The 16,061-nt window shown below is 41.3% G+C and overlaps 1 protein-coding gene across 2 annotated transcripts in view; it reads right to left on the bottom strand.

Moving 5' to 3' along the window:
- Positions 1 to 3,438: 3,438 nt before the first annotated feature.
- Positions 3,439 to 16,061, bottom strand: part of LOC306902760 (uncharacterized protein) — a 53,379-nt gene continuing 40,756 nt past the window's right edge. The window contains exons 2-14 of one of the 2 annotated variants that reach the window (XR_013787474.1): positions 11,974 to 12,156; positions 11,734 to 11,897; positions 11,546 to 11,639; positions 10,323 to 10,538; positions 10,147 to 10,240; positions 8,223 to 8,677; positions 7,688 to 8,128; positions 7,367 to 7,442; positions 7,062 to 7,146; positions 6,699 to 6,939; positions 6,110 to 6,170; positions 5,218 to 6,007; positions 3,439 to 5,139 (exon numbers count right to left, since the gene is read on the bottom strand). The gene's annotated coding sequence lies outside the window, so the exon portion shown is untranslated. Of the gene's footprint in view, positions 5,140 to 5,217; positions 6,008 to 6,109; positions 6,171 to 6,698; positions 6,940 to 7,061; positions 7,147 to 7,366; positions 7,443 to 7,687; positions 10,241 to 10,322; positions 10,539 to 11,545; positions 11,640 to 11,733; positions 11,898 to 11,973; positions 12,157 to 16,061 lie in introns of both variants that reach the window. The other variant, XR_013787473.1, reaches the window with a different exon arrangement.

Below are 16,061 nucleotides of genomic sequence, written 5' to 3'. Positions count from 1 at the left end.
TTGTCATCTTGTGTTAATTGTGATCCACCAAACAGGTCGTTGGCTGAAACCGCGGTGGACCTGAGGCTTCAGGTCCAAGAGAGGGAGGGTAACAGCAAAGCAGAACCAACCACAGGGCCATTACAAATTCTGTGTAAAAAAGGTGACATTTTTTCAAGCCCACAGGGTGAACCTCTAGCACATTGTGTAAGTGAGGATTGTGCATACGGAGCAGGTATTGCAGTGACATTTAAAAACAGTTACGGAGTGGAGAAAGTGAAGCAGCAAAACAAAAGAACAGGTGATTGTGCAGTAACTCACGAGGAAGACGGTAGAACTATTTTCCACTTAGTCACTAAAGCAAAATGCACGGACAAACCAACCTATGACAATCTCACAAAAAGCTTAACACAGATGAGAAATTGGTGTGTCGAACATAAGGTGAAGAGTGTGTCCGTACCCCGGCTGGGGTGTGGATTGGACAAACTAGATTTTCAAAGAGTCCAGAACATACTGAAACAGGTGTTCGAAGGAGTACAGATAGTGATAACTATATACTCATTATAATCAAGGGGTACGAATATTTTTCATATTCATTATTGTTGTTGTGATTTTCATATTCTCATTCATATTTTAATCATTTTTTTTACAATCATTTTTCATATTCATTATTGCTGTTGTGATTTTTATATTCTCATATTCATTAACGTATAACCACTTATTCCTTACAGTCAAGTACATTTTGTGTGATTTTAACCATATATATATATTTTCTTAATCGCATATTTTCATTAAGTATACTGTGTGTTTAACCATTTCAATATTCAAGAGTGTTTTTATTGTTCCTTTAAAGTCCAAGAGAGGGTAATGAGATGAAGCTGTGGGAAAAATGGAAGCTGTTGGGGATCCTATTAATAATTTCAGGAGTCATAGTAGGAATCATTTTTAGCCTAACTGAGGGTCAGGAAAGCAACAAAACCACATCGAAACCGAGACACAAAAGAGCCATAGCCGATACGAGGTTACAATGTGAACAACTCGTACTTAACTATGTTTGGGACAAGACCACATCATTTACTTTCGACCTATGCGCTGTCATTAATTGTGGGGGAAAAAATAGCACATGGAGGGGGTACAAGGTATATGTATGTATGGACGGGAATATGGAGTCTAGGCAAACCTATAGGGGTGAATGGTGTCCGTCGTGGAATAATGTGATAGCATATACCGGTGGTTGGACCCCGAAAGAACCCAGCCTTCGGACCTGTACCTCGGCAAAATTTGATTTTAAAATGCAAAGATATTACAGTGCAAGCCAGAATCTACTCACCCTTTCAAATTTCCACCAGAACGGGATCAGCCAATTATACAGGGGAATTTTTCCTTATAATGGGGTTGCACATGCAAGGGACGGATAGAAAAGCAGTAATAAAATTTGTTGTGGACAGTTCACCTGTGGAGGATAACGATGATTGTGATGATTTGTGAACCACTTTCAGTGGTCAAGAGGGGGACTGTAGGATTTTTATTGTGGTTTTTATTGTGGTTTAAACGTGATTTTACATTTAATATGCTTTATGATTTCATTATCGATTACTAACTGTGCATAATATGTTGAAAATATAACCAAGTGTGTGAGTTGTGTTAGCCAAGAGTTGGGATGATTTTGAGTGTATTTTTCCACAGGAAACGGTATGTGTGTATGTAAATATTAGATTACACACGGAGCCCCATGGAATGTGGTGGATTGTGGGGCCTCTATATAATGTGTTGCAGATGATTCGAGAGCAAAGCAGTGTGATCTGATTGGCTGAGACCAGACAAAGAAGAGAAAGCTGATTGGAGAAGAGACCCGTCATGAAATATTATAAAAGCTGTGAAACTGTTTTTCGGGGGTCGGTTCTTTATGTAAGAGTTTTTTGTATCTGAGAAACCCACCCAGCAGCTGTTGTATTTTTGAATCTTCCGATCAATAAATTTCAACATTTTCTTAACTGGCCTCTCTCCCATTTTGAACACGCAGAACATTGTTTTAATATTCATCAATCTCTATGTATTTGCATTCATCAAACACATGGCTTTTGTATATAGTGCCATCCTACTTAAGCCACAAGAAAATTCATCTTTTTAGCAATTTATTTTTATGTTTGCATACTTGTTTTTCCAGGAAGTTCAGTTTGAATCGTGCTATGTCCTTTTCTGAGTTAACTGATGATGCCCTCGATGAAATGATCAAGGATATTGTGGCTGGGAATGACCAGCTGGGATCTGAGGCCGTAAGAGCACAGTTACGGGCTAGTGGAGTTCGGGTGCAGAGACATCGCATCAGGAAGAGTTTAGCTCGAATCAACCCTAGGGCAGCTGCACTAAGGGCAATGTCTCAAAGACCACAGAGACGATTGTACAGAGTAGCTGGACCAAACTCTCTGTGGCACCTTGATGGCAACCACAAATTGATAAGGTAGAGATGTCATTTACATATATTAAATAGGATGATGTACTGAAATGCTTTTTATATTATAACGGTTTCTCTGTGTTTTAGGTGGCGAATTGTAATTCATGGTGGTATAGATGGGTACAGTCGTCTCATAGTCTTTCTCCGTGCCTCAGACAACAACCGGAGTAGCACTGTGTTGGATTGCTTTTTGAATGCTGTGGCCATGCATTAAGTGCCTTCTAGGGTCAGAACAGATCATGGAGGAGAAAACAATGCTGTCTGTGTCATGATGAACATTTTCAGGGGCCTAGATAGAGGCAGTGCTATCAGAGGCAGGAGCACTCACAACCAGCTTATTGAGAGGCTCTGGGGTGACATGTGGTGGGGATTTACCAATGTATATTATAATCTTTTCAACTTCCTGGAGAGTGAAGGTATAGTGGACATAGACAATGAGATGCACATATGGGCTCTTCACTTTTTCTTTTTACCAAGGATCAACAGGGACTTGACTGCCTTCATCCGGCAATGGAACAACCATGGGTTGAGAACAGAAGGACATCAGACCCCCATCCAGATTTTTGTTAGAGGCTGCTTGGAGCAACAAGGGGAAAGCAGCACAGCAATTCGGGATATTTTCAGCACAACAGCCGGGCCAGCAGACGAAACTGACGCAACATCTGAACAAGGACAAACCACGTCAGGAGTGCAGGGGGCAGCAATGGTTGACTGGCCAGAGAGAGTGGCAGTACCACAAAATCACTACAATTTGGACAATTCAACATTTGAGGAACTCACTGCACAATTTGATCCACTTGGTGGTGCGCAAGGAGAACTAGGACTGGACATTTTTTGTAATGTTTTGGCTTTTTTGGCTTCTCACAGTCATTAGCATATGGCAAGTTCATAACAAAATAGAACTAGTTGAAGGTTGTATATTGTAATTGACTTTTAAAGGACTTAACAGAGCTTACCATTTACATTTATAAAGAGTATGTTCTGTTATGGTTTCATGGCTTTTTAATTGGTCTCTCAAAAAAAAGATTTCAGATTTTGTTTAACCTTGTTACATTTTTATAACCACAATATATGCTGATGTAGCCGCTTTAATGTTAATATGATTTTGCATTCTTAAGGTCAATGTGAACCAAAAACAATGTGGAGGTGTTCTAGAATGCTGGTAAATTCAAATGGCCCAGGCCCCACACCAAAACTTCTCATTAACTTCTTTTACCATCAGATCCACTTAGATCTTGCCCCAAAATCCATACCAGAACTTTAACAAAAATCTAAAGATTCATATTTTTGCAAACACATTAGTTATTTTATTAACAAACAAAACTATTTTGGTCTGCAATGGGCTCTTTTCATGCTTGACTTCTGCATTTCACAGGCGGAACCCCAGGCAGTTTACGAAATCAAGTTTAAGTACTCTCAACAATGCATATATTCCAATTTAAGTCACAACGAGATGAAAATTGCTATAGATATAAAGTCCTGAAATGTTTATCTGTGCATGTTGTTATAGCACGCTTGTCATTTTCAATGAACAGAAATTTCTACCAAGTCCTCTCAACAATGTGCTTTATGCATGTGTGACTTCTGTGTTCCATGGTCAGAACCCTAGGCAGTTTCCGCTAGGGGTGCATTGCAACACACAACAGTGGTATATAGAAGTGCTGTTCTACTGTATTTGAAATGACACTTTCACAAGTTAACATTTCATTATAACATTAAAATAAGGTAGAACAGCACTTCTATATACCACTGTTGTGTGTTGCGGAAACTGCCTAGGGTTCTGACCGTGGAACACAGAAGTCACGCATGCATAAAGCACATTGTTGAGAGGACTTGGTAGAAATTTCTGTTCATTGAAAATGACAAGCGTGCTATAACAACATGCACAGATAAACATTTCAGGACTTTATATCTTTAGCAATTTTCATCTCGTTGTGACTTAGATCGAATTAACTAAGTTCACGCTTATACCTTTCCAAAACCAAGAGATCCTTTAATTGCAGTGAACATTAGTTCTTTGAATTCCATTCCTAGACCTGACAAATGCTGGACGAAGGAAGTGACGTCCCTACAAAACTTCAGCCACTATTAGATTATTAATGATAATTTTAAATCTAACTTTGTTTTTTATTTTGCCTTGTTGTGCAAGCACTGTTGAGCTTGTGCAGAGGCAGCAGTTTTGCCAGAGGGGAACTGGAATCCCCTGGTCAGGCCTGGTTTCCCTCCGAGGTTTTTTTTCTCCTCCAATGGAGTTTTGGGTTCCTCGCCACCGTTTGCATACTGTTTTGCACTGTTTTGCCTGGCCGGGGGGCTGCTAGAATTTGATAGTCTTATTTAATTAACACTGCATATAGGAATTTATTGTGTGTCTGATATTTGACCTGTGTTTTGAATTCCATAACCTTTTATGTTTTACTTATAGTCATTTTTTCTTGTACAGCTGCTTTGTAACAATGAAAATTGTAAAAAGCGCTATATAAATAAAGCTGACTTGACTTGACTTGACTTGAATTCCTCCTCTTCAACAACCCCTCTTGGCAGGTAAAGCGTCAGGGCACAGGTTGATGCATAGGGAATTCTTCTGGTTGGCTCTTCTTGGTCATAAAATTCAATGTGGCACTTTTGCGGGAATCCCAGTGGAGGGATAGAATCTGCAGCAGTGACAAACGCCAAAAGATCCTCAAAGGATATGGCCACATCTTCTTCTGTTAATGTGGGTAAAACAGAACATGTTAAGGGCAAAAATAAATAAAATTACAAAACCATGTGGATTTAAAAAGCACCTTGAATTGACATTAGCCAGCACTCCCACTGGAAGACAGTCTCCTCGCCTGTTGCTCCCTGGTGTACTCCAGACAACGTCAAAAAGGTCCTTGACATCATTTCTTTTTAGTTTACCTCTTGTGTTGGTAAACAAGGGGAGGAAAGCCACTGAGTTTTTACACACCACCTCCCACAAACAGCCACAGGAGTTGATCCCAGCAGTGAACTGCTGGATCATACTTGCCACTCTGCTCAGAATAAAATAATACAGTGTCTTACAAAATCCCTGTTGTTAAGTCAAGGTCATGTATAGTAATACAATAGAGTGTGTCAAAGCATCTTCACTGTAATAAACCCTGATACCTGATAAAAATTAAACCTGATCCCCAAAAGAGCCCAGAAATAAACACTGTATATGTTGAATATGAACTAGTGAACATCATCGGTTATTAACTGATAAAACTATATAAAGCTGTAATATTATAATATTACACTATAATATATTTTTCTACTACTATGAAATTACTGCATTGTTAAAATAATTACTTTTCATGTAGTAAGAGCATGTCTTACAAATAAACCACTGGTGAACTAAATATCTTGCCCTATACCCTTATTTACTGCTTCCATAAATGGATGAACTGATTTAACAATTTAGCATACACTATACTGCCCACAGGATTGGGACACCCCCTCCTTATGAACATGTTTGACAACTTTAGTCATTTTAATGAGCACCAATCTTAATGGTATAGCATGTAATGATATTGTGTGGAATTATTGTGGAAAATTTTCTTTGTCCAGATCCACCTTAAAGGAAAAGATAGTAAAGAAGTAATACTAGAAGTCAATCAAATTTGACAGTAGACAACATAAGACAATAGCTAAAAATAGGAAGCCTCAATATCTTACCAACAGCCTTATACAACATCCATGCCCCCTTCGAGTATGTCTCCTCAAGTTTTGTAGACAACTGTGTATAATTTATATAATGTAAGTATTGTGGCAAAGAGATATCTTTGGATAATGTACATTCCTTAATAATTTAATTAAGTCTTATTAGCAGTAAATTATGTTAGCGGTTAATCATGATGTACCGCTATGCCTTCACTCACTAAAAGACAAGTTATGAACACAGCCCTACTGCATACAATTTGTGTGGTGCATTGACGTACTCTTTATGATTAATGGTTAATAATAGTTTTTTTTAAGAATTACATTTCAAATTTAAAAAAATGTTTTGTAACTCAGCATACCAAAGAATAGTGTAAATTATTAAACTGACACCGAAATGGTATGAAACAGCACAATCGCATTTATTAACTTCATGTAAGTTTATGTAAGATATTTTTAAATCAGGGTGTGTGAGAAGTGAAATTTAGTGTACATTATAGAGGTCTGACAAAATGTAAATCAAATTATTAGGCAAGGTTAAAATTATTGTAGTCTGAACAATTGAATGAACACCTTAAGCCAACCATGGTTTTCTGTTGCAACTTACCCATGAATGGTCAGCATTATCTGCAATACTGATGGTTCTTCGACCCATCCCTGCCTGTAGAAGAGTTAATTCATCTGCAGCTTTTGGTGTCTTGTCCATACATTTGTTGACAAGGTAAAACTGTACTGGAAAACACTTGACAGTAGTGAGTCTTCTGTTCATGTCAGTAACAGTAGAATGTGGTCCCCTTTTCCTAGTCAATTTTTTTCCCAGATTTTACCCAAACAGTCCTGGGAAAGATCTGCAAAAAGGTGAAGTAAGAAACAACATAAGAAAAATAATTTAAAACAATGTCAAGCACTACAGCATTTTTTTAATATTTAAACTATCATAAATATGAATACAGCTATCAGAATGACAAACCTTGACATGTTTTGCTCCAAAGTGTTTTTCTGCTGTGGAACTTCTCGGCTAGTGTGTGGCTGGTTTGCAGAATCTGCAGAAACTCCTTTCAAACACACAAAAACAACAAATTTACCACACTGAGCAGGACTAATATTTGATTAATCAAGTACATAAAAGGTTCATACACCATCGTCATATTCAAAGTTTAGATTACATTTTGGCAACATTATTGCTTTAACTTAACTTCGTGAAATACACTATAATGACTAGCATATAAACAAGATGTAACAGATAGCATAAGGTGTGTGTAACAACATCCTCACTGTCTCTGGCTGCTGGCTGAGATAGGGCGCTTTGCAGTAGTGACATCACCCGTCGCGCAGCCTCCTGTAATTCTTCCTATCATAACGGTTAACATGATAAATAAGTATATATGTCAAATCTGGTAAAAATATGAGCTTGCTACTTTATACAACTCAAAAATATGTAAAAAAGTAAAATCGACTACACCTCATGGACAGTTGCAACAACTTGCACTAATTGACACTAATTTAAGCAATGGCTTCATCTTTTTGAAACTACATGGATTACATATGTAATTGCTTTCGTCACAAATATGTAAACTTAACTCTTCCTTGTTTTACCTCTTTTTTCTCCGACATCTTGATGACTGACTCTTCGACGAAGAGGAAAGTAGCAGGTGATAACAGACTGGCTGTTGCATTTTGCAAGTGACCAATCACAGAGGCGGAGTCATCAGTCATCTGTCCAGCCCCCAAAGTCTCAAAAGTCTGCTTGAACATCGAGCGAGTGATGTGCAGCAGTTGCGAGAGCGCAGAGTGATTCGCGAGAGTACTCATCCCAGCCCATACTCGCGTGGCTCCATTTATGCGCGCTTTGCAGAAAAGATCCCTCGCGAGTATTCTTTTCCGCTCGCGGATACTTTTCTGCGCGCTCGCGGTGTATAAATACGCCCTCACGGAACAGCTTTTTCACGCGTGTATATTATTATGCGCGTTTGCATCACACCTGCGCGCGGATTCCTTGCGCGCGACTTTTGGGTCAAAATAAACGCCATAGAATATCTGTGATAAAACAAAGCATTGGTTTAGTTTTCAGCGTTGGAATGCTAACTAACTAACAAACTAACTAAGATTACAGTGACGGCTTAAGACATACCGAGTTTTCCAGCTTTTCCAGTTCATCCTCACTAAACAAGAGGGGACTGAAAAAGCTACCCTCACTGGCAAAGGCTGTAAAGGCAGGAATGGGAGTGAAGATGTGTGGAGGGAGGGCTTAAAGGAAGGCGTGGTCGGCACGGCAGGGGAGGCACAACCGGGAGGGCTGAGGTAAGGGGTGGTGGGCTCAGGTGTAAGAGAGAGGCTGAAGGGAGGGGTGGCAGGCACGGCACTGCCAGGAGGGCTGAGGTAAGGGGTGGTGCGCTCAGGTGTAAGTGAGGGTCTGAAGGGAGGGGTGGCAGGCACAGCACTGCCAGGAGGGCTGAGGTTAGGGGTGGTTGCCTCAGGAGTCACACAGGGACAGCTGGTGGCAGGTGAGGCAGGGGAAGAAGGGAGGGCGGTCGAGCTGTCTGAGCTGACGCTGGGGGTAAGGGTCTCAGGAGCGATGGGGCTTTCCTGGAAAAAAACACGAGTGTCACTTCAGATGTATTACGTCACGGGAGAGCAGTTGAGTAGTCTACACACTTTTAATTGACAACCTTACACCTACCTGTACGGCAGGGTTCCTCAATTAGTTTTCACCAAGGGCCAAATTCTACTAACAATAGCAAGTCAAGGGCCACCAACTATAATTGGATAACTACAATGTTTGTTCTGCTATTATTATTATTATTGTCATTATTATAATTTTTTTTTTTACAGTTGTTTATTTGTTTTAAAAAAAATCACAATATAAATATGTTTTTTATTAGTTCTATTTCCTCAGTTTTGATAAAACAGTAACATTATATTCACAAACTCTCTTCAGCACACGACGAGCTCGGAAACGACGATGTGGCAGACTCGAGCTCTCGCGAATAAAGTTTACCAGCCTCGTGACTGCATCCATCGTCTCTTTCATTTTTCAACACCGATTTATGAAGCTAGTGCTTATCAGGCCTTTTTGATGTCCAACCATTGAGGGAGCCCCGTCAGTAATGACAGAAACAACTTTGCTCAAATCTAATTCATTATTTTTAAAGAACTCCGTTAGTTCATTAAAAAGTATTTCACCGGTTGTGCGCCCATGCATCGGCAGCAAACAAAGCAGCTCTTCGCGGAAATCCTTCCCATAAAAAAAATCGGACAAACACCGCTGTGCAATGTCGGTTAGTTCGCGAGACGAGTCTATTGTGAGTGATATGGCTTCTGCTTTCTTTATGTCTTATAACAGATTAGACAGGCACTCACCCGCCAATGGCTCCACTCTTCTTGTTGCTGTGCAATCAGATAATGGAACCTGCTCCGTTACCATTTTCTTTATTTTCGCGTCGTGATTTAGAAGTTTATCCACCATATCAGTTGCACAGGTTTTAATTAATTCGGCGTCAGTGAACGGTTTTTTGGCCTTTGCCAGGTTCCAAGCCACACGTAAGAATGCTGCGGTTACAGGCTTTCAGAATGTTCCGGATAACTGCATTTGAAATTTCTGCGCAATGCCCCGAAATGCCGTTTCAAGTTATCATTCTTGCAGACCGCCACGGTCTTGTGCATAATAAACACGTTGGCTTTGCATTGTGGTGGTCAGGCAAAATAAAACAAAACTGTTAAGTCCATTCTTTTAAATATTCTGTGTCTACCTTTCTCTTTTTTACAATCGCCATGATTTCGCTGTCAACCCTTGTCACTAGCTGTCAATGAACCTGCGCCGTTTGCATTTTCGCGCCAGCATTGTGATTGGCTGATGGAGTACCGCGAGAGCTATGTGAGATCAGAGTGCTTCGTGTGTTTTCGTGGGGTGGTGTCATGCCAACCCAAATGAAACTGAATACACTTTTAGTGCATCAAGCGGGCCAAAAAAAATCATTTGCGGGCCGGATGTGGCCCGCGGGCCGCCTATTGAAGAGCCCTGCTGTACGGCCTTGCAGCTCATCCATCAGGGTTACCATGGGGATGGCAGGGTTGCTGGCCTTCAGCTACCGCAACTTCTTCATGGTGACCTCTCTCTCCATTTTTAATCAAACGTTTCTTCATATTTGACTGGAAAAGACAAATTGACATATAACCTTTTAGAAAACAAAGCACAAAGGAAGCAATGAAATGTGTTTTATGAATGACTTACAGATATGTCTTTGTGTGAAGCTTTAAAGTGTTTTTCGAACTGTTTAAAGAACACTTTGCACAAGGGGCAGGTCTGTCCTCCGAGATAGACACTGCCCCTTGCCAACTTCTGCCATAGCTGGTGCTCCTGTACATTTCGGATTCCCTGGAATCCACTCAGGTGCTGCTTAAAGTTGGTAATGTGCCTGTTGCACAGGGGACAGTTAGACTGTGGAACCTGGGAAACAAAAAAAACACAAAGGAAGTTTCATGTAATTCGACCATGCACAAGGTTCAACTGAGCTGACATGCATGCAGGGCAAACATCAGATGCAGTAAAAATACACAAGTTAGAATGCAAACACATGCCATTGAATGTCATACATTGCAGAGCATGATGAGCACATGCAAAAGACACAAGTACTTCGTATTGTACAGAGGTCACACGCCAAATTGAGCTCATATACACAAGGGCCTTCCTCGTCTGCTGTTTAAGACACTTATGAGAATGCAAACATGTGCTCTTTAATGTAATACAGTGCTGAGCGTGATAAGCATATGCAAAAGACACAAATACTTTGCTTTCTTTTAAATGTAATTTCCATGTAATTCAGCAAAACTTGTAGCCCAGTGTGCAATGCAAAGTTATACTCACATGCGGCATGCTTTCTTAGCTGGATAAAACCATGTGCTTTCATTGAAAACTATGATGGCTGCATCTTTTTACAGCATCTGGAGAAGGCCCTTTATGGATGTGAGCTCATTTTGGCCAGTGAGCTCTGCAGAATGCAATGCATTTTGGCCTTTTGCATACATTTACAACATTCTACACTATAATACCTTAATTAATATGTGACTGTATGTATTCTTAGCTCTTTTTTGTACAGAGTATGAATGTTATAGCATCTGACGCTGGCCGTGCATGCACATTATACTTAGGTGAAACAGATTATAAAGTCTTTTGTCACTTTTCATCTTTTGTGTAAGTTATTGTCGCAGTATTATCATGTAATGTGGTTATTATGACTCTGACATTAAATTGTCTCTGTTACAGATTAAGTGATTTTATAAGCACTATTTCTAGAATCAGCTGGAGACAGGTAAGTGGAGCAGGTAAGAGTAGATTTCTTATTTCTAAGTTATTTTATCATTAAGTTACTGTAGCATCATCTGTGGTTAAACCCATTTAAGTTGAACTGACTGCAAGTTACTCTAAGTTAACCTTAAGTGAATATTTTGGCCTACTCGTTTTGAGGAACCGCTCAAACCACTTAAACTCCTCCATGGAGAGTGCAACTTGGGCGGGTCCGAAGGCCTAATTGGTCTTGTGCATGTTGACCTGTGGAACAAAATGCAAGAAAACGTCTGTCAGAATGGAGTCTAGAGGAGACGTGGCAAGAGAAGAGAGACACACACAGAGGTAGATCACTTACATTTATCAAGTATGTACTTGCTGTCTTCGTCGCGTTCCTGAACTCATCTATGGTCATATTCTGGAACACCCCACAGCGGTGACCATGGATGGAGGCCAGGAATGCAGTGACATACCCGTACAGTCAGAACTGGGTTTTTTGGGTCTTATCCTGCTCAAGGTCTTCTGTGGAAACACACAAAAACAGCACCGTTAGTAAAGGTTAGTGAACTGTAACTAACAACTAAGGACATCGACTTACCGAGAATCTTCGGGATGCTTCTCTTGGCCTCCTCCCTGCGCTTCTCCAACAGGGCCTTGGAGATCAGCTGCCCGTTTCACGGCCATCTGGTGCAACATGACCGGGCGCTTATTGCATTATCGCGCCGCTTCGGGGTGGGGTCCGGACCCTCTTGATGCGCGCTATATTGCTCCATCAGTTGATCTGGAAAGAGAAACAACAAAAAAGAGACAGGTTAACTCAAAGACACACAAAACAGCACGTAACCTTCAAGGGGCCACAGGGGCAAAGTCAAACTCACTCTAGGCATGCAAAAAGAGATTTCAAAGCAGAATCTGAGTTGCGTTTCAGAAGCAAATAAAATTTGCGTATCGTGCATGGCAGTGAAATGATACACCATGCTTTCTGAAAATGGAGCCTGGAGAAAAGAATAGGAGTGAGAATAGATCCCTGTGGCACTCCACATGAAAGTTTAGTTTGCAAGGAAGAAAAATTACAAAGTTTGACAGAAAAACTTCTATTTGTTAGGTAGGATCTAAACCAACTGAGGACAGTTCCCTGGATGCCCACATGAAATTCTAGTCGAGATAGAAGAGTTTTATCATCCACTGTATCAAAAGCCGAGGTTAAGTCTAACAGTATTAGGATCACAGAGTCACCAGCGTCAGTTGATAACAGTATTTCATTAGAAACCCTTAATAAAGCAGACTCAGTGCTGTCTTGAGTTATAAAGCCAGACTGGAAAGTTTCAAGAATTGCATGTTGTTATATCACGCATCTCATTTTCAATGAACAGAAACTTCTACCAAGTCCTCTCAACAATGTGCTATATGCGTGACCTCTGTGTTGCAGGGTCAGAACCCTATGCAGTTTCCGGTAGGGGTTGTAATGGAAATTTTCTAGTCTTGCTTCATGATATTGCGACATTGTGACACACAGCAGTGTTATACAGAAGACCTGCTCTACCGTATTTGAAGTGATACTTTCACATTTACATTTAGGCATTTAGCGGACGCTTTTATCCAAAGTTACTTACATTGCATTATCCTATACATTTTACTTGGTTATCTGCAATCGAAATCACAACCTTGCGTTGTTAATGCAATGCTCTTACCACTGAACTACAGGAAAGCAAGTTAACATTTCATTATAACATTCAAATACGCTAGAACAGCACTTTTATATACCACTGCTGTGCGTCGCAATGTACCCCTACCGGAAACTGCATTTCACAGGCAGTTTAAGAAGCAAGAACTTAATATCAAGTTCAAGTCCTCTCAAAATGTCGGGGGGTTTTACGTTATACACTGTAAAATATTACCGTAAAAATGCGGCTTTTTTGTTCTTTTAAAAAAACGTTTTAATAATGTTAATTTACAGCCATTGATCTTTACAGCCAGTGATCATGGGAAACCAGCTCGTCCTTTATGTAGTCCGCCAGGCTGTGGAGGAAGGCATCCACCAATGCTTCCATGTTCCAGGAGCTCCGACTTGCCACAGTTCGAAAGTCAATGGAGTAATCCGCAACAGTCCTTCTGCCTTGGCGAATACTCATCAGGGTCCGAGATGACTCTGCTGTTGTGGATTCCAAATCGAATACCTTGAGCATCTCCTCTGCGAATAGGTTGAAGGTTGCACATGCTGGGGTCTGGCGCTCGAACTCCGCCGTTCCCCAGAGTCGAGCTCGGCCCGTCAGGTGAGTGATCACGTAACCGACCCTCGCCCCTTCAGTGGCAAAAGTCCTGGGTTGCAGGGTAAACTGGACACGGCAGCTCGTCAGGAACGCCCGTACCTGGGTTGGGTCGCCGCTGAACCGCTCTGGATTGCCGATCCTGGGTTCTGGGGCTCCGGCAGCCACGGCAGCAGTGGACTGGGCAGGAGACTCGGGTGCTGGGCCAGTGAGCAGGCTGGCTGGGGCTGGGCCGGTGGGACCAGGCAGAGGAGAAAGGTTGGTGAGAAGTTGAATGATCATTGCAAGTTGTTGCTGTTGCTGCTGGAACTGCTGACGCTGTTGGTAGCCGGCTTGAAGTAGGGAGGCAATGTCAGTAGTGTTGCGGTTTACCTCTCTCTCTGTCTCTTCCAGGCGTTGCATGGCGGTGGGTGGTTCTGGTTCGTTGGTTTCCATGCTGGTTCGACCGTGCGCTGGGTCCATGTTTGGTCAGATCGTACTGTCAGACACCAAACAGGACGAGGACCACAAAAGCGTCACGTTCAAACGTTTATTTAAGGGTTGGGGGTTAAGGGGGTTTCAGGGGTTCCGGGGGGGGTACAGGAGTTCCAAGAGTCTGCGTGTGTGTGTTCCCCCAGTAGCCGAACAGCGATGGCAGGAGCTGGATGATCCGGGAAGTCCTGGGGGAAACACACACACAACAGCAATTGAAACGAAGCAGCAGTACAGTCAAGGACTAGGCGGTATTCGTAGAAGAGGGATGGAAGGCAGGTCAAGATTACCGGGGCTGGAGAACACAGAAGTAGTTGAGCAGGTCCGGGATCACAGGCAAAGAGTCAGAGGCGTTTTCCAAAACAGGCAGGTAACGGGTGCTGGTTGCAGACGATCTGACAAATGTGGACTGAAAAGCAAGGCTTTAAATACAGGGCATGATGAGTGGTGAATGCAGTGCAGCTGGTAGGTAAACGAGGGTGAGGCAGAGCAGAGCAGGAACAGGTGGAGGTCATCAGACTTCAATCAGCATGTGTTACCAGGCAGAGAGACAGCTCATGACAAAAAGAAGTTTGCAGAGTAAGAAATATACAAGTTTTGCCCTCAGTTAAAACTATTTCCCCATGGACAAATAATTAAAGGGATAACATAATTAAATCCCCTATTTAAAGGGTTTTTTCAGGGGTGAAACAAAATAACCCCATGTTTACTTAACCTTAAAGTATCGGTGTATCTTCAGACAAATACAGTCGATGATATAGAATTTATAAAGTTTGGAAGAAAAAGGCTAACGGGTATGATAACTCAGAATGTATTCATAAAAAATACACCCTTTAACAGAGACATCACAGCCAGCGGTGATTTTAAGAAAGACTTGCCGAGGTGAGGCTGCGTTGGGCGGGGTGCATAAGTGAAACCGACTCACTTGTCCGAATCCGTTGGAGCAACATTTTTAATAGACGCTATCTTTATTAAAAGACCGCTGATTTGAACTTTATACACATACATTCTCGTCTAAACAACTCTTAAAACTACATTTTGTTACACAAAACAGTCATATTTTGAAGCTCTTGGCTCGACGACAACAGTAACGTTACTTGCGCAACTAACGTTAGCTAATTTACGGATGACATTTTTACAAGTCAACGAGAACACGAGTACGTCAGGAGACGGCCATATCTTCCAAGACACTGTTCAAGTTTTTATTTGTATTTATCTATTATTTTATTATGTTGCGCTTCAAAAATTATATATTTTGACTGAGCTGCGTGACGCGAATTACCTAGACTGACAGACAACCAGAGAGCTCTCAAGTGGCCACCACTGACGAGCATCCAGCATAAGTAGAAGCGGTGCGGAAGGGGGAAACTGGTAGATAATTCAGCGACACTAATTGACTTAAAGTTGTAGCAGAAACGTTAAAGATTCAATCTCAAATTGAAGCTGTTTACAAGGTAGTAGATCATGGGAACTAAACCAGTCTAGTTGCTTAATTGTTTTATTTTATTTGTTAATTTTTACCTGTGTACAATATCAAACTGTGAGACTTTAATTTGATTGAGTAATTTGTTCTTTTTATAATAGTCAGTAAATATCAAGGAAAGTCTGAAATGTGTGTTCACTCAATGATTTTGTAGAGTCTGTTTATAATGTACGTCTTTTGGCCACGGTTGCTATCCCCTCCCCCACCGCTTGGGATCTTACTCCACAGCACAGTCGGTGGGGGAGTCAGTGGCGAACCTGCTGAACGAATTCTAGTCAGTGTGACACACCTCGCGGTTTTCGTAGCTGCATACATTTCATTTTAAGTCTCGTCTGAAAAAACTCATGGGATTCAAGTTTGATTATTAAATGAGTTTTGTGTCTCCACACACACGTTCTGTTGCAAATACGATACAGTAGACTGGTGGTTTGCTTCGTTAAATTGGCCATAACAGCGTGCAGTACA

The sequence above is a fragment of the Barbatula barbatula genome, assembly GCF_947034865.1.
Source record: "Barbatula barbatula genome assembly, chromosome: 13".
NCBI classification, from domain to species: Eukaryota; Metazoa; Chordata; class Actinopteri; order Cypriniformes; family Nemacheilidae; genus Barbatula; species Barbatula barbatula.
The sequence above is the reverse complement of the archived record's forward strand: the minus strand, read 5'-3'. Positions and strand labels throughout refer to the sequence as shown.